We start from the raw sequence: 27,345 nt of genomic DNA on the forward strand, positions 1-27,345 counted from the left end.
GGAGGGACCCATCCACATTTGTAATGTGTCAAGAGTGACTTGGAAGGGTGGTTCCACCAAAGCACAAGGGCAGGGGTTGGTCTTGGTGTAAGTTAGACAGACAGTGTGGGTGATGTGCTTATGCTGTAGGTTGGGGTAAGTAAATGGCACCTGCCAGTTTGCTCCTGGAGGGGTCTGCATGAATGCTGCCTCCCTGGGACATGCTCTGAGATGATCAAATGACCTTCTCACTCTATGCCCCAGGTGCTCTTCAGATGTTTCTTTACATGCTGCATGTCTGTGGGGTGTTTACCCTACCTTCTCTCCAAGAGAAGCCTCACTGCCTCCAGGTTCTCCTAATTCCAAGCCCACTGACCTTTAGAACTCAAGGTTTTAAGCTCTGCTGGTTGCACGAACTCACAAAATTCAGCCCCTCTCACTTTCCAAGCTAATTGTTGTGGGATTCAACTTCCCAGTGCACTCCTCTGCATGTTAGTCTGTCTCTTGCAGTTCTCCATGACCATGGCTGCCTCCCCACAGCAAGCAGTCATATTTTTTTTTCCCAAACCACATCTCCACACTTCCTACCTTCTTCAGTGTAGATTCTTCTTTACCTTTAGTTGTGGAGTTTGTTCTGTTAGTCTTCAGGTAAATTTCTGGAGGCCATCCTAAAGTCTTCTTACTCCACTGTCCTCTCTCTCAAGGTATCTATTTTTTTCCTAGGAGTTTTATGGAATCAGCTCTTATAGTCAAAGTAAATTTATAATTTTTCAATAATTATGTTGTATAGTGTTTTGTTTTATAACATGCTTTATGGTAATTGTGTTTCGTAATATCTATGTAAAAATAGTTCAACATACATTTTTGTAACTTGAAACCTTAAAGCTTTACTGTTAAGGGAAACAATGTGTAATCACTGAATACCTAGATAATGTCAATGTAAGAGAAAATATTCAAATATTAATTGTTGAACATAATTTTACGTATTCTTGGCATCTTGTTTTCATATGGCATAGAGAATCTTAATGTATTAGATATTTCTAAACATGAGAAAATGTAGTCTGTAAAAGGCATAGAAATTTATGAAATGATGTAACCATAAATTTACTACAAAATGTAGCACATGCCAGAAAGTTAACCATTGCTTATGTCCTGGTTTTCTTTCTATAGAAAGGAGAATATTGATTTAAAATTCTAATTATTAGGGACAAGAGTTAAGATGGCAGAACATGGTTAACCCATGGTATGGGTACCCTGAGCTTGTCTTCTCCCTAAAACACAGCTAGATTAGTACCAAAACTTTTGAACACCTAGGAAATTTACCTGAGGATTAACACAAAAATCTTCATAGCTTGAGCCACAAAACATGGCAAGTATGCAGTGGAGAGAGGTGAATTGGGAAAGAGAAAATTCATGGAGGGCAGGGAGCTAATTTTGCAGAACAGAGGACAGAGAGAAAGAGAAAGGGGGAGAGTGTGGCACATGGGGATTGCTCAAGGAAAGCACTCCCCCAAAAAATAGCTGGAGTGAGAACACTAACAGGGTACTGAGCAACAACAAAAATGTTCCATAAAACCATTGACAGGGAGAAAGGAGAGCATTTCAATACCAACAGGATTCTATAAACAGTGGCCATAGAGCCTCCCCTTGGGCAACATTCCCAGCAGAACCCAGAGAACAGCCACGTTTTCTGGTATTGGGACAAAGATGCCAAGAGTACGGCACAACCTGGTGATGGCTATGCTGTGATCTGCCGTAATCGTTGAAACTCTGCCACTGAGCAATCACATGAACATATTCTGGGGCAAGCCAACACCCACCCATTGCTTAGCAAGACCCTTCCACAGAGAGTCAGTGCGGGTTTCAGCCACAGGGGTCTCTGAAGTGTGAGGTTTTTGAACACAACCTTATCGGAGATAAAACTCTTGATGGAAGTGTTGCTGAGCAGGCAGACAGCTTGGAAACGGACATGGTAGAGTCAGGAAGTGGATGGAGGCCTGAGACAGAGTAGGGGTGCTTGATTGCGGGTCATGAGGGCACAAACTTCCTTCACCAGAGACTGGGGATCTGGGTGCAGCCATTTTCACCTCTACCTTGCACGCATATGTGCACACGCACATGGATCCACCCCAGTAAGCTAAGCAGCACCAACTAATGGAGAATGGAGCCATTATACCATGACCCACCCAATTGCACCCCCCAGACACATTGCCCAGAAGACTAGCACAAACCCATTCACCTGCTTAGTGTATAGACTATAGTGTGCTTTAAAGTTTAAGTTCTAGGGGAAACTGGATGTAACTTCATCTAAGTTTCATTCTGTTTGCTGGGTCACTTATTTATTCATTTTCATTGTTTCTGTTTTTCCTTAAATTATTTTTTTCTTTCTTTCCTTTCTCTTTCTTGGATACAGAAAGAACAAATTCTTTTTTAAATCTTATATATTTATTTATTTAAATTGTTTATCCTATTTTATTTTCTTTATTTTATTTTATTCTATTTTGTTATTTTTTAATTTTTAATTTTTTTCTTAACTTCTTTTTCTTTCCTTTCCCTTTTTTCTCTATTCTACCAAACTTATTTCACCAAGCAGACAGAAACACACCAAGATATAACTTCTTTTATTTGATTTTTGTTTTGTTTTTGTTTCAATTGTATTAATTTTTGTCTTCCTCCAAAATGAGATGAAGGAATTCACTCTGAAGAAAGAACAAGAAGAAATAACAGCCAGGGATTTAATCAACATGGATATAAGTAAGATGTCTGAACTATAATTTAAAACCATGATTATAAGAATAACAGCTGGAATTGAAAAAAGCATAAAAGATACCAGAGAATCCCTTTCTTCAGAAATAAAAGAACTAAAATCTAGTCAGGCCAAAATTAAAAATGCTATAACCAAGATGCAATCTGGAATGGATTCCACGACAACAAGGATGGATGAAACAGAGCAGGACATCAGAAAGATAGAAGATAAAATTATGGACAATAATGAAGCAGGGAAACAAAGAGAAAAAAAGGCAAAGATCATGACACACGACTTAGAGAACTCAGTAATTTATTACAAAGGATTAACATTCTAATAATAGAAGTCCAAGAAGATGAAGAGAGAGAAAAGGGGCATAAGGTTTATGTGTCCAAATTGCAACAGAAACTAACCTAATCTGGGGAAGTAGATAGACATCAAAAACCATGAAGCACAAAGATCTCCCATTAGATTCAACAAAAATGAATCATCACCAAGGCATATCATAGTCAAATTCACAAAATACAGAGATAAGGGAAGAATTATGAAAGCAAAAGGGAAAAAGAAGTCCTTAACCTACAAGGGAAGATAGATTAGGTTCACAGCAGATCTATCCACAGAAACTTGGCAGGCCAGAAAGGAATGGCAGGATATATTCAACAAGCTGAATGGGAAAAATATGCAGCCAATAATTCTTTATATAACAAGGCTGTTATTCAGAATAGAAGGAGGGATAAAGACTTTCCCAGACCAACAAAAGCTAAAGGTGTTTGTGACCACTAAACCAGCCTTGCCAGAAATTTTGAGGGGGAACTGGGTGGAGAAAAGACAAGAAAAAAACGAAAAATAACAAAAGAAACAAAACTAGAAAGGACTGGAGAACTTCATCAGAAACTCCAACTCTACCGGCAACACAAAGACACTAAATTCATATCTTTCAATAATCACTCTAAAGGGTTTTTTTATGTTTATTTGTTTTTGAGTGAGTGAGAGAGAGAGACAGAGACAGAGACAGAGAGACAGAGAGACAGAGAGAATGTTCAGGGGAAGGCAAAGAGAGGGAGACAAAGAATCTGAGGGAAGCTCCATGCTCTGATCTGTCCACACAGAGCCCAGCAGGTTGGAACTCATGAACCATGAGATCATGACCTGAACCAAAGTCAGATGCTCAAATCACTGAGCCACCCAGGCGCCCCTCAATAATCACTCAAAATGTAAATGGACTAACTCCTCCAATCAAAGGACAGAGTGTCAGAATGCATTAAAAAAGAAAACCATGATCCATCTATATGCTGCCTACAAGAGACTTAGTGTAGCTCTAAAGACACCTGAAGATTGAAAGTAAGGGGGGTGGAGAACCATCTATCATGCTAAAGGACATCAAAAGAAATCAGGAGTAGCTCTACTTATATAAGACAAACTAGATTTTGAAAGAAAGATTGTAACATATTAAGAAGGGCTTTTTATCATAATTAAGGGATCTATCCACTAAGAAGACGTAAAAATTGTAAGTATTTATACCCTTAACTGGATAGCACCCAAATATATAAATCAATTCATCACAAACACAAAGAAGATCATTGATAATAGACGCTAATAGTAGGGGACTTCAACACGTCATTTAAAACAATGGACAGATCATCTAAGCAGAAAATGAACAAAGAAACAATGGCTCTGAATGACACACTGGACCAGATGGACTTAACAGATATATTCATAACATTTCATCTTAAAGGAGTAGAATACACATTTTTCTCGAGTGCACAAATAACATTCTCCAGAATAGATCATATATACTGGGTCACAAATCAGCTCTCAACAAGCATGAAAAGATGGATATCATACCTTGCATATTTTCATACCACAGTGTATGAAACTTGAAATCAACCACAAGAAAAAATTTGGAAAGACCACAAATACCTGGAGATTAAAGAACATTCTACTAAAGAATTAATGGGTTAACCAAGAAATTAAGGAGGAAATTTAAAAGTACATGGAAGCCAATGAAAATGAAAACACGACAGACCAACACTTCAGGGATGCAGCAAATTTGGTCATAAGAGGGATGTACATAGCAATCTAGACCTTCCTAGAAGAAGGAAGAAGGGCTCAAATAAACTAAACTTACACGTAAAGATTCTGGAAAAAGAACCGGCACCTTTGTGGTTTTGGATAAAGCCCCAAAACCACAGAAGAAGGGAAATAATAAAGATTAGAGCAGAAATCAATGGTATCAAAATTAAAAAAAAAAAACCAGTAGAACATATAAATGAAACAAGGAGCTAGTTTTTTGAAAGAATTAACAAAATTGATAAACCCCTAGACAAATTGATCAAAAAGAAAAAGGAAAGGACCTAAATAAGTTAAGTCATGAATGAAAGATGAGTTATCACAACCAATACCACAGAAAAAACAAGCAATAATAAGAGGATATTATGAGCAATTAATGTCAACAAATTGGGAAATCTAGAAGAAATGGACCAATTCCTAGATGCATATGAACCACTAAACTGAAATAAGAAGAAATAGAATAAATGAAAAGACCCATAATCAGTAAAGAAATTGAATCAATAATAAAAAATCTCCCAACAAACAAGTGTCCAGGGCCAGATGTCTTTCCAGGGAAATTGTACCAAATATTTAAAGAAGAGTTAACATCTATTCTTTTGAAGCTGTTCCAAAAAATAGAAATGTAAGGAAAACTTACAAACTCATTCTATGAAGCCAGCATTACCTTGATTCCAAAACCAGACAAAGACCACACTAAAAAGGAGAACTACAGACCAATTTCCCTGATGAACATGGATGAAAAAATCTTCAACAAGATACTATCCAACAGAATCGAACAATACATTAAAATAATTATTCACCATGACCAAATTGGATTTATACCTGGGATGCATGGCTGGTTCAATAACTGCAAAACAATAAATGTGATACATCACATCAATAAAAGAAATGACAAGAACCACATGATCCTCTCAATAGATGCAGAGAAAACATTTGACAAAATACAACATACACTCTTGATAAAAACCCTCAAGAAAGTAGGGATAGAAGGATCATACCTCAAATTCATAAAAGCTTTATATGGAAGACCCATCGCTAATATCATCCTCAATGGGGAAAAACTGAGAGCTCCCCCCCTAAGTTCAGGAACATGACAGATTTGTCCACTCTAATCACTATTATTCAATATAGTGTGGAAGTCCTAACCTCAGCAATCAGACAATAAATAAATAAATAAATAAATAAATAAATAACAAAAAATAAATAAGTAAAAGTCATCTAAATAAGCAAGAAGGAAGTCAAACTTTCACTCTTCACAGACTACATGACACTCTATATGGAAAACTCCACACACAAAAAAGTGCTAGAACTGATACATATAGTCAACAAAGTCGTAGGATATAAAATCAACATACAAAAATCAGTTGCATTTCTATATACCAATAACGAAGCAGCAGAAAGAGAAATCAAGGAATCAATCCCATTTACAATTGCACCAAAACCCATAAAATACCTAGGAATAAATCTAACCAAGGAGGTAACAGATCTGTATGCTGAAAACTATAGAAAGCTTAAGAAAAAAATTGAAGAAGACACAAAAAAATAGAAAGAAATATTACATGTTCATGGATTGGAAGAACGAACATTTTTTTAAATGTTTTTATTTTTGAGAGAGAGAGAAACAGAGCCATGAGCAGGGGAGGGGCAGAGAGAGGGGGGAGACACAGAATATGAAGCGGGCTCCAGGCTCTGAGCTGTCAGCACAGAGCCCGACGCGAGGCTCAAACTCACAGAGTGTGAGATCATGACCTGAGCTGAAGTTGGATGCTCAACCGACTGAGCCACCCAGGTGCCCCAAGAATGAACATTGTTAAAATGCCGATACTACCAAAAGCAATCTACATATTCAATGCAATCCCTATAAAAATAACACCAGGTTTCTTCACAGAGCTAGAATAAGCAATTCTAGAATTTGTATGGAACTAGAAAAGACCCCAAATAGCCAAAGTAATGTTGAAAAAGAAAACCAAAGGAGGCATCACAATTCTGGACTTCAAGATGCATTACAACGTTGTAATCATCAAGACAGTATGGCACTGGCACAAAAACAGACACATAGATCAATGGAACAGAATAGAGAAACCAGAAATGGACCTACAAACATATGGCCAACTAATCTTTGACAAAGCAGGAAAGAATACCCAATGGTAAAAAGACAGTCTCTTTAGCAAATGATGTTGGGAAAACTGGACAACAGCATGCAAAAGAATGAACCTGGACCATTTTCTTACACCATACACAAAATAAACTCCAAACGGTTAAAACATCTAAATGTAAGACAGGAAACCATCAAAATCCTACAAGAGAACAGGAAACTTCTTTGGCCTCACCACAGCAATTTCTTACTTGACATGTCTCCAGAGGCAAGGAAAACAAAAGCAAAAATGAACTATTGGGACCTTGTCAAGATAAAAAAAAACAAAAACAAACAAACAAACAAAAAAAACAAACTTCTGCACAGTGAAGGAAACAATCAACAAAACTAAGAGGCAACCTATGGAATGGAAGAAGACATTTGTAAATGACATATAGGATAGAGGGGTAGAATCCAAAATCTATGATGAACTTACCAAACTCTACACCCAAAAAAAAAACAATCCAGTGAAAAATGGGTAAAAGACATGAATAGAAGACTTCCAGATGGCTAACAGACACATGAAAAGACACATGAAAAGGTGCTCAACATCACTCATCATCAGGGAAATACAAATCAAAACCACAATGAGATACCCCCTCACACCTGTCAGAATGGCTAACATTAACAACTCAGGAAACAACAGATGTTGGCAAGGATTTGGAGAAGGGGGAACCTATTTGCATTGCTGGTGGGATTGCAAACTGGTGCAGCCACTCTGGAAAACAGTATCGTGGTTCCTCAAACAATTAAAAAATAGAACTACCGTACAACCCAGCAATTGCACTACTAGGTACTTATCCAAAGGATACAGAAATGCTGATTCAAAGGGCACATGTCCCCAATATTTATAGCAGCACTATTGACAATAGCCAAATATGGAAATAGCCCAAATATCCATTGACTGATGAATGGATAAAAAAGCACAGGAGAAAAAAAGAGAGAGGCAAACCAAGAGACAGATTCATAACTATAGAGAACAAACTGATGGTTACCAAAGGGAGGTGGTTGGGGGATGGGTTACATAGGTGATGGAGATTAAGGAGTGAATTTATCATGATGAGCACTGGGTATTGTAAGGCAGGGTTGTACACCTGAAACTAATATTACACTGTATGTTAACTAACAGGAATTTTTTTAATGGATTGTTTAATCTTTATTATGCCAACATGAAATCTTTAGAGAGACAGACCAGGGCTGGGGTTGTGGATCAAACATGCCAACAGGGACCGAGACACCTTCTAGATTCCATTTTCTCCATATTTAATGTGTAGCCCTTCATCTTCATGTTGTATTTCATGGGTAGTAAATTTGATCTGGTTTTTATGCTATCAAGGAGAAGTGCAATGTATGAAGAGAATAGAGCAAAAGACATTCAGTTTGCCATTTTCTATGCAAAAGCTTCCTAAGGAATGTCTGATTTTTTCACATTTACACAACTGGCATTGATTTATAAAGGAACTGGGCATTTTCTGAGTGCATCATTCAGGGAGATAAGCTTTATTTGTTTCTCTTTTTACAAGTATGCTTTTCTGTGAGAAACATAAACATGTATCTGAGTTATCTTAACATGGAGTGGATTCATCACTCACCTGCAACAAGCAATCCTAGGAAAAACAGGAAAGGATTGAAATGGTGTGTCAGCAATACTACTGAGGACTCATTCTCTTCTTAGATTCCATTCCTCTTGTCTCAATGTCTACCTGTTCCTCCTTGGTCTTCTTGAGTCACATTATAAGATGGTAGTGGTAAGTAGAGACTTCTGTCCTTTTTCAGTCTGGAATAAAATGACAGTGTGAAGGACCAATGGCAAAACCTTTCTTCTTATGGAGCTTTGCCTTCTTCTGGAAGGAAAATCCTCCTAAGAGACTTCCACCTACTTCCAATATCTCATTGGAACAACTGTCTTACTGTTGTCTTCTTGTCTTCCTGCCCACCAGGGATGTGGTTTTACCATATTACCAGCATCTTCCCTTATTAACACTATACTTGAACTAAGGCTGCTCACAGGTCAACTAACTTACTGTGTTAGTCATATTTCCTGCTTCTGCAGGGAGAGGGTGACAATGCCTTAACTCCAGTGCTTCTTTAGTTGTAATTATAGTATGGCCATTGTTGAAACTATGGAGGTAAATATACCCAATTAGCTCATTGTAAAGTCTTCTTGGATGCACACTTACTAGACCTAGGAATATGGAGTACTTATATAATCCATCTCACTACTTATGCTTCATTTTCTTATCTATTATATGAAAATAATAAAAATGATTACCTCATTCAATCTTTTGGGAATCAAATATATTAACAAATATAAAGAATAAACATTTCCTTGAGTATCAGTAAAATCACTGAAAATATATTGCCTTTACAAATATGCTCTCTGAAAAAAAAAGACAAATATGCTCTCTTTGTATTATTGTTTACATCATCTTTTTGTCCTATAGCAATTTATTCTTTGGGCACAACACTGAAGTATTTCACATTACTCTTGGCACTATCTAAATATCCCATGCTTTGGAACGGCCATAAGCCAAGACCAGGAATAGCAAAAGACAGGCTCTGTATTTGAAGAACTCCCATATCGTCATCACGGAGATGTCAGTGGGAAAGGAAAATTACCAGGATTTTCAAAACCAAATATGGAAGATGTTGGTAATAAAGGCTTTTTTTTCCCCACATAAGACCTCAATAATTAATAATAATATAACAATAATAATATTATAATAAATTCAGATATAAAATATTCACGTATAGTTCTACTTACATGGGGAAGCTTCTAAGTACATGATAAGGACACAAAGAATGCATCAGCTCTTTCCAGGTGTATTCTTTGCATAGCAGAATCATAACCTAAGTTGGAACAGGGAAAACCTGATACAGCGTTAAATCACCAGCTGGTCTGATGAGACGACTAGTGTGTGTTTTCAGTACAACAGATGGTGCCTGAAGTGTATTGCCAATGGTGGAAACACTTTAGACTGACCCACAATTAGTCACACTATTATGCAATCTCATCCCCTTGAATGTGGGTGGAACCTGCCAATGTGGTAAAGGATATCACTACCGTGATGATATGTTATATGACAAAGGTGAAGAGACACTGAAGGCATAATTAAGGTCGCTTATGTTTGGAGACATGATAAAAAAAAAAAAAAAAACATGACCACCAAATGACCCATGAAGTGGAACCGAGACACAGAGGCTCCCCCCCCACTTCCCTTCTCCTAGCCTTGGAATGTGAATTTCGCCCCCCCTTTCCTGATCCCAGAGGCTGCTCCAAGTACATAGCCTTGAGATGATGATGTGACAAAATACCTGCATAATATATGTGATTGAGCCCATGTGATTGAGGCCTTAAAGGCCTCTTTATAAATTTTAAGGCTTGGTGAGTGAATGTGGGGATCAATTCATCTTGCTGTCCCCTAAGACAAGCTTCCTATGTAAGTTTCTTTATGATTATTAAAATTGCCACCTACCAACCTGGAGTGGTCTATGTGTTTCTTCAGTATTCCCTGTCTTCTACATATGGGGTCCAGTTTCAGATTACACCAGAAAATTTCCTGAGAGGGTTGTTAACCTACAATTGGTGAGTCACCAGGAAAACAAAGACACTAGACTCAAGAAAGAGGCATCCATGGGGAAATCTTGAGTTGGCCATCAACCTCTGTGTGGGGAGAGGTGGCCCAAATTTCAGATACTTGTAGACTGCTGAATGAGTACAAGGACCCCTGGACAATGCCACATAGTCTAATGTGCTTGTTGGAAAAACTGCAAATTGCACACTGCAGCAAGGAAGGAAAACACATAGTAGCTGCAGTGGGATGGCTTCTAACTATGGTCAGTTCAGCTGGCCACCAATGCCAGGCTGTAGGCTGAAGCTCATGTCTAGAAATTTAAAAATGAGGTAAGATTAGAAAAGGGTATGAGAGTGTCCACTAGGTTGATGGCTTTAGGGCTGGTGGACAAGATGGGAGAACAGGATAAAAATTTAAAGACCCTAGTGTGCTGTCTTGTAAAGCTAGGAGGGCACAAGATGCCATGGAGTAAGATCAGGGAAGTTGTGACAAATCTTAATTAGGATGCTAAGAGGTGGAATCTCTGAAAATGATAAACATTTTAAAAAAGTATTGTGGGGGTGGTTGTCTGGCTCAGTCAGTAGATAATGTGATTCTTGATCTCAGGGTTGTAAATTCATGCCCCATGTATAAAGTAATATATAAGTAATAAAGCTAGTGGTTTACTTGGACCTCTGCCTCATCTTTCTTCTTTTATACTTTAGTCTGTGCATTCACTTCTTCCTCCACTTGGTTCTCATGGCACAGAGGTTTCCAAAAAGATGGTACTAAGATGCCAAAGATGCCAAAGATGATACATATATTATATATATTATATAATATAACTATGTAATATAGAAGAGAGAAGAGGAGCAAGGAGGAGAACAAGAGAGAAGAGAGGAGGAGAGAAGAGAGGAGGAGAAATGAGAGAGGAGAGGAGAGAGGAGAGGATGGAGAGGGAGAGAGGGAGAGAAGAAGAGATGAAGGGAGAGAAAGAGACCGAGAAAGAGAAAGAGTGAGATGGGAGAGAGGGAGAGAAATAGATGAGAGATATAAGATATAGTAAAATATATATAAATATAAATATAAATTTATAAAATATAAATATAAATTTATATAAATATAAATATAAATTTATATAAATATAAAAATATATTTATATAAATATAAAAATATATTTATATATATTATATATATTATATAATATATATATTTATATATTTAGTGCCAACTTCTTGGAAACCTCTGTGCCATGAGAACCAAGTGGAGGAAGAAGTGAATGCACAGACTAAAGTACAAAAGAAGAAAGATGAGGCAGAGATCCAAGTAAACCACTAGCTTGTGTACTCATGGAGCCACAAGGGCAGAAATAAGGAAAGCCACAGGCCAGGAATTCTGATATCAACTGTTGGACTACATGCCTACTTTCTAGAGTATGATTCAATGGATCTAAAACATCCATTGCCATCTGAACATGATGACAACCTTTGAGAGACTTGCCTTGCTCATACCAAAACAGGTCCTTTGCTCTGGACCTGTGACTTCCGGGACTAATTCCGTTTTCATTTGTGGCTGAATATAATATGTGTACAGTAAATCCCCTCTTCTGCTCTCTTACCTGAAGAAAAAACAAAAAACATAAAACAATATATGTAACATTTATATATTTTTAAAAACAAAAAATATGTATAAATATAATATACAGCATCAATTAATGAGAAAACAAAATACTACATATCTTTTGACTCTTAATACAAAGAAAAATTTTAAATAGCAATTATATCCACAACTCTTTGGAGATAAAAGTTGCATCCTTTCTCTGTCTTTAAGTTATAAATCTTTTTTGCTGCAAAACAAATTGCTTTCATTGTCAACAGCAAAAAGGAACTTATAGATATGTAAAATTTCAGGGACATAGTTGTTATTATTCCCTATTTTGTTTTGTTGTTTTGTTTTTTTAAATTTATTTACTTAAATTTGTGAGTTAACATACAGTGTAGTATTGGTTTCAGGAGTAGAACCCAGTGATTCCTCACTCACATGAAACATCCAGTGCTCATCCCAACAAGTGCCCTCCTTAATGCCCCTCAACCATTTATTTAGTCCATACCCCCACCCAACACCTCTCCAGCAACCCTCAATTTGTACTCTGTATTGAAGAGTCTCCTATGGTTTGCCTCCCTCTCTTTCTCTTATTTTTGATTCCCTTCCCCTATGTTCATCCGTTTTGGTTCTTAAATTCCACATATGACTGAAATCATATGACATTTGTTTTTGACTAACTTATTTCACTTTGTGTAATACACTCTAATTCCACCCACATTTTTGCAAAAGATAACATCCCATGCTTTTTAATCACTGAGTAGTATTCCATTGTATATGTACATACCACATCTTTTTTATACATTCATCAGTCAGTGGACATTTGGGCACTTTCCATAATTTGGTTATTGTTGATAACTCTGTTATAAACATTGGGATGCATGTACCCCTTCAAATCAGCACTTTTGTACCCTTGAATAAATACTTAGTAGTTCAAGGTACTGGGTTGTAGGGTAGTTCTATTTTTAATTTTTTGAGGAAACTCCATAGTGTTTTCCATAGTGGCTGTACCAGTATGTATTCCCACCAACAGTGCAAAAGGGTTCCTCTTTCTCCAACTACTCACCATCATCTGTGGCTTCCTGAGTTGTTAATTTTAGCCATTCTGACAGGTGTGAGGTGGTATCTCATTGTGGTTTTGATTTGTATTTCCCTGATGATGAGTGATGTTGAACATCTTTTCATGTGTCTATTAGCCATCTGGATGACTTCTTTGGAAATGTGTCTATTCAGGTCTTCTGTCCGGCAACTGCTTTTTTATTGGGGCAAGACTGACACTGAGACAATGCAGCTGGTCTCTCCTCCAGACCAGCACAGTCACCAACCCCCAGGGACCAACACACAAATCTTTTTTTTTTTTTCTTTTTTACCTCATTTTTCTTTCTTTCTTTTAGAATCAGGTTCATAGTTGTTTTTTTTTAAGTTTATTTTTTTATTTATTGTGAAAGAGAGAGAGAAAGAGAGAGTAAGTGGGGAAGGGGCAGAGAGACAGGGAGACAGAACCCCAAGCAGGCTCTGTGCTGTCAATTCAGAGCCCAATGCAGGGTTTGAACTCATTAACCATGAGATCATGACCTGAGCCAAAGTCAATAGTTGGATGCTTATCTGACTGAGTCCCCCAAGAAACCCACCTCCCCCAGGCTCATAGATTCTTATTTGCTTTTTGTCATTTCATTTTATCTTTTTGTTGGTGGGGGAGTTGTCTAGGCTATTTTATTCTTTTCTTTTTTCTTCTCTTTTTTTTTCTTGTGCTCTTTCTTTCTTTCTTCCTTCCTTCCTTTCTTTCTTTCTTTTTTTCTTATTTTGCCTTTCTTTTTCCTTGAAATCAGCCTTATAGTTTTTTGATTCTCTCTTTGTTTGTCTGTTTGCTTGTTTGTTTGTTGTTCCTGTTCCGTTTATTTTTATGGGATCAGACTACCCCCCCTTTTTCCCCCAGGGTTACATCAACAAACAAATAAAAGCACACCTAGTTAAAGGTCCAACCATTCCAACACTGCAAGCAAGGAGGAGCTCTGCAGAGGACTAACGTGAGGGAAAGAGCAGCCAAAACACAGCAGCAGAGTGTACACAGCATACACCAGAACCACTTCCTTGAGTGCCCTGGACAGTGTATGGCCCCTTTTTAATGTAGACATACTTTTAGGTGCAGGAAACATATTGAGATTTTAAAACATACAAAAGACATAAATGTAGCCAAAATGACAAGATGGAGGAATTCTCCCCAAAAGAAAGGTCCAGAAGAAATCGCAGCCAAGGACTTTCTTAAAACAGTTATAAACAATATATCTGAACTACTAGCTGGGCTTGAAAAAAGCATAGGGCCACCAGAGAAACTCTCACTGCTGAGATCAAAGACCTAAGAACTAGCGAGGATGAATTTAAAAATGCTATAACTGAGATGCAAAATAAACTAGATGCAGTGACAGAGAGGATTGAAGAAGCAGAGGAACGATTAGGCGAAACAAGATAAAAGAATGGAAAATAATTAAGCTGAAAAAAAAAAGGGAAAGAAAATTACTAGATCACAAGGGGAGACTTAGAGAACTAACTGATTCCATGAAACAAAACAATATATCATAAAAGTCTTAGAAGAGCAAGAAAAAAGGGCAGAAGAAATAACAGGAATTCAAATCGGTAAAGAAGAAGTAAAAATTGACTATTTTCAGATGACATGATACTCGATACATATAAAACCCAAAAGACACCACCAAAAAACTGCTCGAACTGACCAATGAATTCAGTAAAATCAAGGGATACAAAAATCAACGTACAGAAATCAGTTGCAATTCTATACACAAATATTGAAACAGAAGAAATATAAATTATGAAAACAATCCCATTTATAATTGTGCCAAAATAATCAAATACATACGAATAAAGAGGTGAAAGACCTGCACTCTGAAAACTATAAAACCCTGATGAAAGAAATTAAAGATGACACAAAGAAATGGAGAGACATTTCACAGTCATGGATTGGAAGAACAAATATTGTTAAAATTTCTATACTACTCAAAAAAATCTACACATTTAATGCAATCTTTATCAAAATACCAACAGTAGTTTTCACATAACTAGAATAAATAATCCTAAAATTTGTATGGAATCACAAAAGACCCTGAAAGCCAAAGCAATTTTGAAAAAGAAAAGTAGGGGCAACTGGGTGACTTAGTCGGTTAAGCATCTGATTTCAGTTGTCATGATTTCACAGTTTGTGAGTTCAAGCCTCACATCAGGCTCTGTTCTGATGGATCAGAGCCTGGAGTCCGCTTTGGAATCTCTTTCCCTCTCTCTGCCCTTCCCCTGTTTGGACTCTGTGTGTTTCTCTCTCAAAAATAAATAAACATTAAAAAATTAAAATAGAAAAATAAAAGTAAACCTAAAGGCATCACAATTCTGGACTTCAAGTTATATACAAATCTTTAGTAACCAAACAGTATGGTACTGGTACAAAAATAGACATAAAGAGTAACGAATTGAATAGCAAACCCAGAAATGAATCCACAATTATCTAGTTCATTAATTTTTGGCAAAGTAGGAAAAAATATCCAATGGGAAAAAGAGAGTCTCTTCAACAAATGGTGTTGGCAAACTGGGCAGCAAGATGAAAAAACATGAAACTGGACCACTTTCTTACACCATATACAAAAAATAAACACAAAATGATTAAAGACCTAAATGTGAGATCTGAAACCACGAAAATTCTAGAAGAGAGCACAGGTAGTAACTTCTCTGACAGGATCCATACCTGTCACAACTTTTTTTCTAGAAAAGTCCCCCGATGCAAGGGAAATAAAAGCAAAAATAAACTATTGAGACTATCCCAAAATAAAAGCTTCTTCAAAGTGAAGGAAACAATCAACAAAACAAAAAAGCAATCTACAAAATGGGAAAAGATATTTGCAAATGCCATATCTGATAAAGTGTTAGTATCCAAAATATATAAAGAACTTCTAAAACTCAACACCCAAAGAACAAATAATCCAAATTAAAAATGGACAGAAGACATGAACAGGCACTTTTCTAAAGAAGACATCCACATGGCTAATAGACACATAAAAAGATGTTAAATACTCATTATCAGGGAAATATAAATCAAACCTCAATGAGAAATCACCTCACACCTGTCAGAAGCTAAAATCAACAACACAGGAGACAAGAAGTGATAGGATGTGGAGAAAGGAACCCTCTTGAACTTTGTTGGGAATGTAAACTGATACAGCTATTATGGAAAACAGCACAGAGATTTATAAAAAAATTAAAAATAGAGCTACATTCTGATCCAACAATCACACTCCTGGGTATTTACCCAAAGAATATAAAGACTCTAAGACACTAATTCAAAGGGATACATTCAACCCTGTGTTATAGCAGCATTACCTACAATAGCCAAGATATGGAAGAGCCCAGGTGTCCATCCATAGAAATATATATATATATATATATAGAGAGAGAGAGAGAGAGAGAGAGAGAGAGAGAGAAAGAGATATAATAATCAAGTATTATTCCAACATAAAAATATATTTTAATGAGTAAAATCAAATTTGTTGATAATCTAGATTATTTTTGAATAAGATAAAGTAATAAAGCATTAAGTACTGAACATTATTTATTTATTTTTGTCTTACTATAGAAAAATTGGGGCGCCTGGGTGGCTCAGTTATTTGAGCGTCTGATTCTTGATTTCAGCTCAGGTCATAATCCCAGGGCCATGGGATCGAGCCCTGAGTTCGACTCTGTGATGAGCATGGAGTCTGCCCAAGATTCACTCTCTCTCTCTCTCTCTCTCTCTCTCCCTCCCTCTGTCCCTCTTTCTCACTCTCTCTTTAACATAAAAATTAAAAACAATTTTAGAAGAAAAACTAAAGGTAAATTTGAGTCTCTTACTAAACATGTTATGATTTATTGTAAGATTGTACTATAAAGTATGTTTATAAAAATTATAAAATATATTCATAAATTTGCTAATGTAAAGAATTCTGGGGGCACTTGTGTGGCTTAGTCAGTTAAGCATCTGAACTCAGGTTGTGATCTCACAGTTGGTGGGTTCAAGCCCCACATTGTGCTCCATGCTGACAGTGTGGAGCCTGCTTGGGATTCTCTTTCTACCTCTCTCTCTGCCCCTCTCCTGCTCATGCACCCCTCCCCCCACTCTCTCTCAAGAATAAATAAATAAATTTTTAAAAATTAAAGAAAAAAAGGATTCTGGTATAACAAACAGTTCACGATTGCTTACTACTTAGTTTAAATTAGAAATTAATGTTTCTAAGCACTAAGAATTCTAATAAGTGTATAAGACTACTGGAAATAATAGGAAGAACAGCTATGTATGTGAGGAAATTAAGATCTGTGCTTCGGGGTGGGGGGAAGGATAAGGAACAAAAATACATATTTGTTGAAGGAAAAGGAAATAATTTTGCACTAAAGTAAAACTGGTTATTTATAGAGGGAAAGTTTAAGTCAAGAACTGATTGTAAAAAAGAAAGTTGTAAAAGTTTTATTAAGGTAGAGTCTTTGGAAAGAAATTTTAGGTGTGATTCGTACTGGCTAAGATTAGGATAAATTTAAATAATTAATTAATTGCCATATCAAAAATACATTGGTGCAAAGTTTTCATTTTCTCTTTGTTAAAAGTAAAAAGTTTTCTTAAATTATTGGGCTGCTTTTCATAAGAAATTGTAAACAAAAGATATCTGCCTAAAAAAATAATGATTCTGTTTGCCAAATAGTTTATCATGCTTATAAGGTCTTTGATTATTTAAGGAGTCCTAGTCTTAATATTAAAAAAGCTAAACTTGGGGCACCTGAATGGCTCAGCTGTTTAAACATTGGACTTTTGGTTCCTGCTCAGGTCATGATCTCCTGGTTGGTGAGTTTGAGCCCTGTATCAGGCTACATACTGATGTACAGAGCTACTTGGGATTCTCTATCCCTCCTTCTTTCTCTGCCCCTCTCCCCAGCTTGCATTCTCTCCCTCTCCCTAAATAAATAAATAAATAAAACTTAAAAATAAACAAAAGAGCTAAATTTTACTCACAACTATTTAACCTTCCATATTTGCCTTTGATATCTTTTATTGACACTTTTGTTAAATGAATAAATATTGTTTCATAATGATTGTGATCCTATTTATTCAAATGTTCAAAACTCTTGATATTAGATTTTTTTTACATACTTCCCAAAAACAAATTCTAAAATAAAGTTTTTTGACTACACATAACTGAAATTTTCTAGCAGGCCCCTGGAATATTAAAAAAAAAAAATTTGTGTGATAAATTAAACTAATAAGTTTATTTGTCATATTAAGCTACATGAAAACATGGGTGCCTGGGTAGCTCAGTCAGTTGAGCATCTGACTTTGGCTCAGGTCATGATCTCAGGTTTGTGAGTTCCTGCACCACATTAGGATCTATGCCGACAGCTCAGAACCTGGGATCTGCTTCAAGTTCTGCACCTCCCTCTCTCTATGCCTCCCTTCTCATACTCTGTCTCTCTCTCTCCCTCTCTCAGAAACAAATAAGCATTAAGAATGTTTTTAAAACTTACATAAAAACATTGTCAAAGATGTGGTATTAAACCTTCTTAGATTATATTTATGTAGATATGTTATTAAAATAAGTATTCTAAAATTATGTGAAATTCCTAGAAATCTGAATTATTTAATTCATTATGTAATTACCTTGAAATGTTGCATGTCACAAAAATAACAAAATTTATTTGTCATTTGCATTGTAATGAACTCTAATCAGATCTTTAACCATGGCCATTTTTAAGTCTTGTATCATTTATAGATGCTTTTATCATTTACAGTGTTTTTCCTCAGATGCCTCTATAAAATTTTCTTGTAAATGTGCTTCATCTTCAATGAGACTCATGGAAAAAACTCTTGAGTACAGGCTTCTGATAATCTTAAGATCATAAAAATTCCCAGAACTATTGGAAAAACTGGATTCAAGCAGAACAAGTATTAACAGGGGACTGGATGGAGACATACTTTTTGTTTGTTGGTTGGTTTGTTTGAAAGATTGATGACTTTTCTTAAATATTTTATTTTTTTCCAAATGTAAGAAAACTTTTTCTCTTAAGCTAACTGACTTACAGAAATTTGAACAAAGTATACCTTCATGAACAAATTGAAACATTTATCTTTTCTCCTTACCTCAACCCTCCAGAATTCAGAAAATTTCAGTGAGTTTCTTATATTTTATGGAAATATATTTTATTACATAAGTTCAATAAGAATATGTCTTCCCCATAACAGTATACATTGGAAATATTGGTTATATTACCAAAACTGGAATGTCATATCTGAGAAAGACTTGCATAGGTTCAGATATAACCAGACAGTTTTAAGGAACTAAGGTTGATTTTATGGGGCAAATAAAGCCACCTTGGAAATATCAGCTTGATACTTTGTTTTCAGAGTTTCAAGCAGTTTTACCATGTGGGTAAAGAAGGTTGCTTCATGGAGGATGCAGGAATCTCAGGGTATTTTGGGGGGTCCTGAGAAGAGAATTCACTCAAACCTATAGGTATTTCAGGCAAGGTCTGATGGCAAATATTGGGCTTGGCTCTGGCCTCAAGAAGTTATTAAAAATTCAATCTAAAGATTCCTCATGAAAAGATACAGCAATGTTTTAAACAGTCTATATAGTCGATCTCTATTCTTTTTTTTTAAATATGAAATTTATTGTCAAATTAGTTTCCATACAACACCCAGTGCTCATCCCAACAGGTGCCCTTCTCAATACTCATCACCCACCCTCCCCTCCCTCCCACCCCCCATCAACCCTCAGTTTGTTCTCAGTTTTTAACAGTCTCTTATGTTTTGGATCCCTCGCTCTCTAACCTTTTTTTTCTTCCCCTCCCCCATGGACTTTTGTTAAGTTTCTCAGGATCCACATAAGAGTGAAAACATATGGTATCTGTCTTTCTCTGTATGACTTATTTCACTTAGCATCACACTCTCCAGTTCCATCCACATTGCTACAAAAGGCCATATTTCATTCTTTCTCATTGCCACGTAGTATTCCATTGTGTATATAAACCACAATTTCTTTATCTATTCATCAGTTGATGGACATTTAGGCTCTTTCCATAATTTGGCTATTGTTGAAAGTGCTGCTATAAACATTGGGGTACAAGTGCCCTATGCATCAGTACTCCTGTATCCCTTGGGTAAATCTCTATTCTTTCTATGCCTATGTAAATAATCAGTCCACTTTTTTTTTGTTTGTTTTTAACCAGACTTATTTTGCAAATTAGTCTTCAGTTGGCTATCTTTCGTAAAAAGAGAGGGTGATTATATAGAGAAATATGTTTCAGTAACATCTTTATAGATATTATAGTTTTTGTGTTTATTTTTGAAAGAAAGAGAGAGAGACATAGACCTTGAGCAGAGGAGGGGCAGAGAGTGAGGGAGACACAGGCCCCTCAAAAAAACACCATAGACTATGAGCTATAAACAAGGAAGATCTGTCAGATTGCTATTAACTACCATCACTCTCTGAAAATGCTTCAAGTCTGACATCTAGAAGTCTTTGTAACTAACAGCACTCAGAACTAAGAAACTGGCTATTATTTGACCCAATCATTAGCCATTGATTTTCTTTTGTTTCAGTAGAAAGGCCCCTTATGTAATCCCTAATTACTTGAACCATAGGCCTAACTTTGAAAGTATACCTACATCACTTCCTCCTGAAATGAGTTTCACTAAACTGAACTATTGTCAGGACTACAAGAGATCAATGAGATGAAACAATCTATCAGTTCAACTTTTAATATGTGAAATTTCCAATGAAGTTTTGAATGGAGAAACTGAAGGGTTCAGGACAGGACTACTACCCCCAGAGTATGCCACTTAGACATGTGGATTATTTTGAGCTAAAGGTACTTGAGAGCCTGTAAGAAACTTCCATCTCTTCTTTAATCACACAGAAAAATCTAACTTGAGGGTCTTTCCCAGAATAGGGTTATTAACAGAGATAAATTTTATCTGATTGACCCATCTGTATAGTAGAGCAAATATCTCATTACCAAACATCTACTCTCCTTATCACCCTGTGAAGTGCATTCTTTCTTCTGAAATCCCAGACCTCTACCCCTTTATTGTTAGTTGAGAATGACATGTATACATCATTTTGTCTGTGTTTGGAATTTCCATGTCTGTGTGGATTGCCCATATGTACATACACCTATTAAATTCAATTTTCTCCAGTTAATCTGTCTCATATCAACTTGATTCTGAGTCCAGATAGAAGGACCTTTGAGAGGACAGGAATTCTTGCTTCCCAACAAGGGCATATGTGAGACTGGGGATCAAAGCAGTGAGCTATTTTTGATAAGGCAAAAATACTAGTGAATCAGATTAAAGTTCTGGACATATCCTAAGTATGGCTAGCATTTGAGTTAAATATGTCTTTGACTCCAAAAATTATGGGTACCACTATAGCAGAAACAAAAGAAGGGAAGAATGCCCTTAGCGTTTTAGCCCTAGTTCTGGAATGAGGCCAAAATCTGATATACTTCCATATAGCAACAGATCCTAGCATTGTACACAGCACTCCACCAGGTAGGGCCTCTCACATAGCAGTCAACGCAGAAACCAATGAGCTTATCTTAGAAGCAGTCTGGCTGGTAATTACTCATGAGCCCTTGCAGTTAACCCTTTGCATTGACAGCCAGGCTGTTCCAAAGGGATTAATCCTAAGGCTCAGACAATAGAAAGCCAAGAAATGGATGATTACAAATAAGCCCATGTGGGGTCAAGATATGTAGAGAGACATTTGGGCCCATCTGTAAGAACCTACCTAAGGAAGCCCTCACTGTTTTCCATGTTCCAGCTCATGAGTCACTGACACCATGTAGCAATCAGGAAGCTGATACCTTAGGCTTGGATATAAATTTTAGCCATTGACACTTCAGTAGATACAGCAGATGGGTGCAGAGAAGGAATGACCATCTAAGTGCCCTGGTGAGATGGCATATTTCCGAGGATGTCAGATATCCCTTAAGTTTCAGTAATTTGGCTAGTGCAGTTATTCTAAACAACACCCAAAGCAACTGCCAAAAGAATCTGGGGCCATTCTGGCACAAAAACAGACACTTAATTAAATGGAACAGAATAGAGATCCCAGAAATGGATCCACAAATATCTGGCCAACTAATCTTTGACAAAGCAGGAAAGAATATCCAATGGAATAAAAACAGGCTCTTCAGCAAGTGGTGCTGGGAAAACTGGACAGCGACATGCAGAAGAATGAACCTGGACCACTTTCTTACACCATACACAAAAATAAACTCAAAATGGATGAAAGACCTAATATAAGACAGGAAGCCATCAAAATCCTTGAGGAGAAAGCAGGCAAAGATATCTTTGACCTCGACTGCAGCAACTTCTTACTCAACACCTCTCCAGAGGCAAGGGAAACAAAAGCAAAAATGAACTATGGGGACCTCAACAAAATAAAAATCTTCTGCCCAGTGAAGGAAACAATCAGCAAAACTAAAAGGCAACCAACAGAATGGGAGAAGATATTTGCAAACAACATATCAGATAAAGGGTTAGTATCCAAAATCTATAAAGAACTTATCAAACTCCACACCCAAAAAACAAAGAATCCAGTGAAAAAGTGGGCAAAAGACATGAATAGACACTTCTCCAAAGAAGACATCCAGATGGCCAAACGACACATGAAAAAAATGCTCAACATCACTCATCATCAGGGAGATACAAATTAAAAACCACAAGGAGATACCACCTCACACCTGTCAGAATGGCTAACATAAACAACTCAGGCAACAACAGATGCTGGTGAGGATGCGGAAAAAGAGGATCCCTTTTGCATTGTTGGTGGCAATGCAAGCTGGTGCAGCCACTCTGGAAAACAGTATGGAGGTTCCTCAAAAACTTAAAAATCGAATTACCCTATGACCCAGCAATTGCACTACTAGGTATTTATCCATGGGATACAGGTGTGGTGATTCGAAGGGACACATGCACCCCAATGTTAATAGCAGCACTATCAACAATAGCCAAAGTATGGAAAGAGCCAAATGTCCATCAATGGATGAATGGATAAAGAAAATGTGGTATATATATATATATATATATATATATATATATATATATATATATGTATATACAATGGAGTATTACCCAGCAATCAAAAAGAATGAAATCTTGCCATTTGCAACTATGTGGATGGAGCTAGAGGGTATTATGCTAAGCGAAATTATTCAAAGAAAGACAAATATCATATGACTTCACTCATATGAGGACTTTAATACACGGAACAGATGAACAAAAGGGAAGGGAAGCAAAAATAATATAAAAACAGGGAAGGGGACGAAACATAAGAGTCTCTTAAAATATGGAGAACAGACAGAGGGTTACTAGAGGGGTTGTGGGAGGGGGATGGGCTACATGGGTAAGGGGCACTAAGGAATCTACACCTGAAATCACTGTTATGCTATATGCTAACTAACTTGGAAGTAAATTAAAATAAAATAAATTAAATTAAATTAAATTAAATTAAATTAAAATATAAAAGTTAGACATAGAAAAAAATAATAAATAAATATAAATAAATAAATAAATAAATAAATAAATAAAAGAATCTGGGGCATTTGCCAGAGCTCCTGACCAGTAAGGAATTAGTAAATTGATTATATTGGCTTCCTATCCCTGAGTTAGGGTTCTAAATATGCTCTAATCTGTGTGGACACTACATCTGGCCTAACCCAAGCTTTACCTGACTGTTATGTAAACCAGGCTGCCACAATTAGGGGACTGGAGAAATTAAGTACTATGTTTGGATACCCTCATGGTATAGATAGTAATCAGAGTCATATTTCAAAGGTTAGTATATGTAATACTGGGCAAAAAAAAAGCATGACATTAAATAGAGGATCATCTCCCCTATAACCTACAAGTGACAAGGTTAATAAAAAGAAAAAAATGGGGCACCTGGGTGGCTCAGTCGGTTAAGCATTCAACGTCAGCTCAGGTCATGATCTCATGGCTTATGAGTTCAAGCCCTGTGTCAAGCTCTGTGCTGATAACTCACAGCCTGGAGCCTGCTTCAGATTCTGTGTCACCCTGTCTTTGTCCCTCCCCCACTAATGCTCTGTCTCTCACAAATAAACATTTTTTTTAAATGTGTAAAAATAAATAAATAAATAAATAAATAAATAAATAAATAAATAAAATGTTAAAACAGCAAATTAAATTGTTAACAGGTAAAACCACTTTGGCCAGATGGAGGAAAGTATTGTCCCAGCTTTTAATACATTGAAATAATCAGCCATTAGGGCCTGTTGACCCATATGCAGACTGAGGACCCCTGCCAAGGCAACCAACCATGAAAAGTTGCAGAAGCCATGGGAAATAGCCATTGCCCTCACTCTCACCATGAATCCATGTGCTATGTTGCTGAAAACTCCAAGCCCCATAACACCAGAGAAAGGCATTACTTACTGGAATTTGCAATGGGACATCTTTCCAAGTTGGTAGGTTACTTTACACCCTTGTATGAGGGGGATCTACTCAATCTGCACTGAAATCCCATTGTCCTGCTGCAATCTGGACTTGCTGAAATGCACTATGCATGATATGGAATATCCACTTTGAGAAAGAGGAGAAATTGGTGGTCCTGGTATGGCCTATCCTATCCCCATCTCATCTTCTCATGCCTAATAATGCTTCCTCCCCTGGCCAACGTGCATGATATGTACAACCAAGTAAACTTCCTAAAGCTGCCAACCTCCCTTTCCTCGAGGCCAAGTAGACTTTGCTTTTCCTTGATATAATCATTTGGTCACTGCTTTGTTCCCTCCATGGGCCTAGAGGATGCTATAGCACACAAAGAAGCCCTTACTAAATTCACTCAGCAAGCCCTGAATGGTAACCAACAAAGCCCATCCCTACTAAACACTGAAGTTACTCTATTGAGAAAAACTGTCCTCCAAAATAGGATGGCTTTAGACATTATTAGTGCCTCACAAGAAGTCACCTGTACTGTTATCCAAACAGAATACTGTGTGTTCATAACTGATGAGTCTCCTAATGTATTATCTTTATTAAATCGCATGAGGACACAAGTAAACGCCCTGAGTGATCTGACCCCCAGCCTAGGAGATTTAATAAATTAATGTTTGGATCCTTGGCTCTTAGTAGAAAAAGTTCTCACTAATTTAAAAAAGTATTCCCTTAATCAGTATTTTCTTTTACATATGGCTACTATTGCCATGACATGTGCCTCCAATGCAGCCAGATAGCCACTTCCACACTAATAAAACACCTTGCTGACCACTCATAGCCCATTGCAGAAAAGAGGGGCACATAATATTGTAAGAACCAGTCACAATGGGTGGAATGTTGGGGAATGTGATCAAAAAAGACATGACCACTGATTGACCATGAACTGGACCCAGGAACTTGGAGGCTCCTTCCCTTCCTCTCCCCCTGTCCTCAGAATGTGGGTTCTGCTTGCCTTTTCTGCTCCAGAGGCTGCTCCAAGGACATGAGCCTTGAGTTGGTGATATGATGTTGAAAACACCTTCACCTTAAAAGTGACTAAGCCCATAGGGCACCTGGGTGGCTCAGTCAGTTTAGCATCCGACTTCAGCTCAGGTCATGATCTCACAGCTCGTGAGTTCAAGCCCACATCAGGCTCTGTGCTGACAGCTCAGACCCTGGAGCCTGCTTCTGCTTCTGTGTCTCCCTCTCTCTCTGCCCCTAACCCACTCACATTCTGTCTCTGTCTCTCTCAAAAATAAATAAACATAAAAAAATTTTTTTAAGTGACTAAGCCCAGTTAGGGCTCTTTGTAATCTTTTAAGATTTGGTGAGTGGGTGTGATTATTATATTATTGTTTATTATTATTATTAATTAAAATTACCAGCTACCAACCTGACGTGGCCTGCATTGTACTTCAGTCTCTCCCTGCCCTCTGCCTATTTCAGTTTCAGATTATACCAGGAAAGCTCCTGAGAGGGTTGTGAACTGATGTGGGAAACAAAGGCAAAAGGAAAAAAATGAAATTTCCTTACTACTTATATCCCATTGACAAATCCTTGAAACAGGCATTCATTTTATCTACACCAGAGAAGGTAGGCAGAATGATGAGGTTTTGTTGAACTTGAATCAGAAGATGATGTAAAAATTGCCCTTAAAAAAGATAGGGAAAGCATGGGACACTGGTACATTGAGGTGTTTAAGTCCCACAGAACCGAAATGGATTGGGTGTTGAAGCACAGTGGTCCAAACAGTGCCAACACAGCCAGCAATGGCTTTGTGCAGCTTTGAGGACTCCCATTTGGATGCACCATGGAATAAATTGTTCAGTTCTTCTCAGGGTTGAAAATTGTGCCAAATGGAATCACATTGCTTGTGGACTCCGAAGGCAAGACTACAGGGGAAGCCTTTGTGTAGTTTGCCTCACAGAGTTAGCTGAAAAGGCCCTATGGAAGCACAAGGACAGAATAGGGCACAGGTATATTGAAGTGTTCAAGAGCCATCAGGAAGAAGTTAGGTCATACTCAGATCCCCCTCTTTAGTTCATGTCTGTACAGCAGCGGGCGCCCTATGACCTCCCCAGCACAACCAGGAGGTATATTGGCACTGTCAAGAAAGCAGGCCTGGAGAGGTTGAGGTCTGGTGCTTACAGTGCAGGCTATGAGGAGTACAGAGACCTCAGTGATGGCTGCAGTTTCACCAATGATCTGCTTGGGAGAGACCTCAGTTATTGTCTCTTGGGCTTGTATGGCCACAGAACCGGAGATGGCGAGTTCACTGTCCAGAGTTCCACGGACACTGTGTCCACATGAGAGAGCTGCCATACAAAGCCACAGAGAACATTTACAGCTTATTCTCTCCAACTTAACCCTGTGAGAGTCCATATTGAGATGAACCCTGATAGAAGAGTGATGGGCAAAGCCAATGTTGAGTTTGCCACTCATGAAGAAGCTGTGGCAGCTATGTCCAAAGACTGGGCCAACATGCAACACAGATAATAGAACTTTTCCTGAATTCCATAACTGGGGCCAGCAATGGGGCGAATAGCAGCCAGATGATGAAATGCATAGGGGTGTCAGCCCAGTCCACTCCCAGAGGCCTCAAGAGCCAGTCTGTGAGTGGTTGTTACAGGGCTAGCTATGGAGGCCAGAACAGCACAGATGGATATGACTAGTCTTGTAGGAGCATTTGGGTTATTGCAATCAAATTTTCACAGGCAGCAACAAGCAGTGAAAACCAATTATT

At 37.4% G+C, this 27,345-nt stretch overlaps 1 pseudogene; it reads left to right on the plus strand.

The window, feature by feature from the left end:
- Positions 1 to 249: 249 nt before the first annotated feature.
- On the plus strand, positions 250 to 27,308 carry LOC115517122 (annotated as a pseudogene).
- The last annotated feature ends 37 nt before the right edge of the window (positions 27,309 to 27,345 follow it).

Source organism: Lynx canadensis, chromosome B3 (assembly GCF_007474595.2).
Source record: "Lynx canadensis isolate LIC74 chromosome B3, mLynCan4.pri.v2, whole genome shotgun sequence".
Classification (NCBI taxonomy): domain Eukaryota; kingdom Metazoa; phylum Chordata; class Mammalia; order Carnivora; family Felidae; genus Lynx; species Lynx canadensis.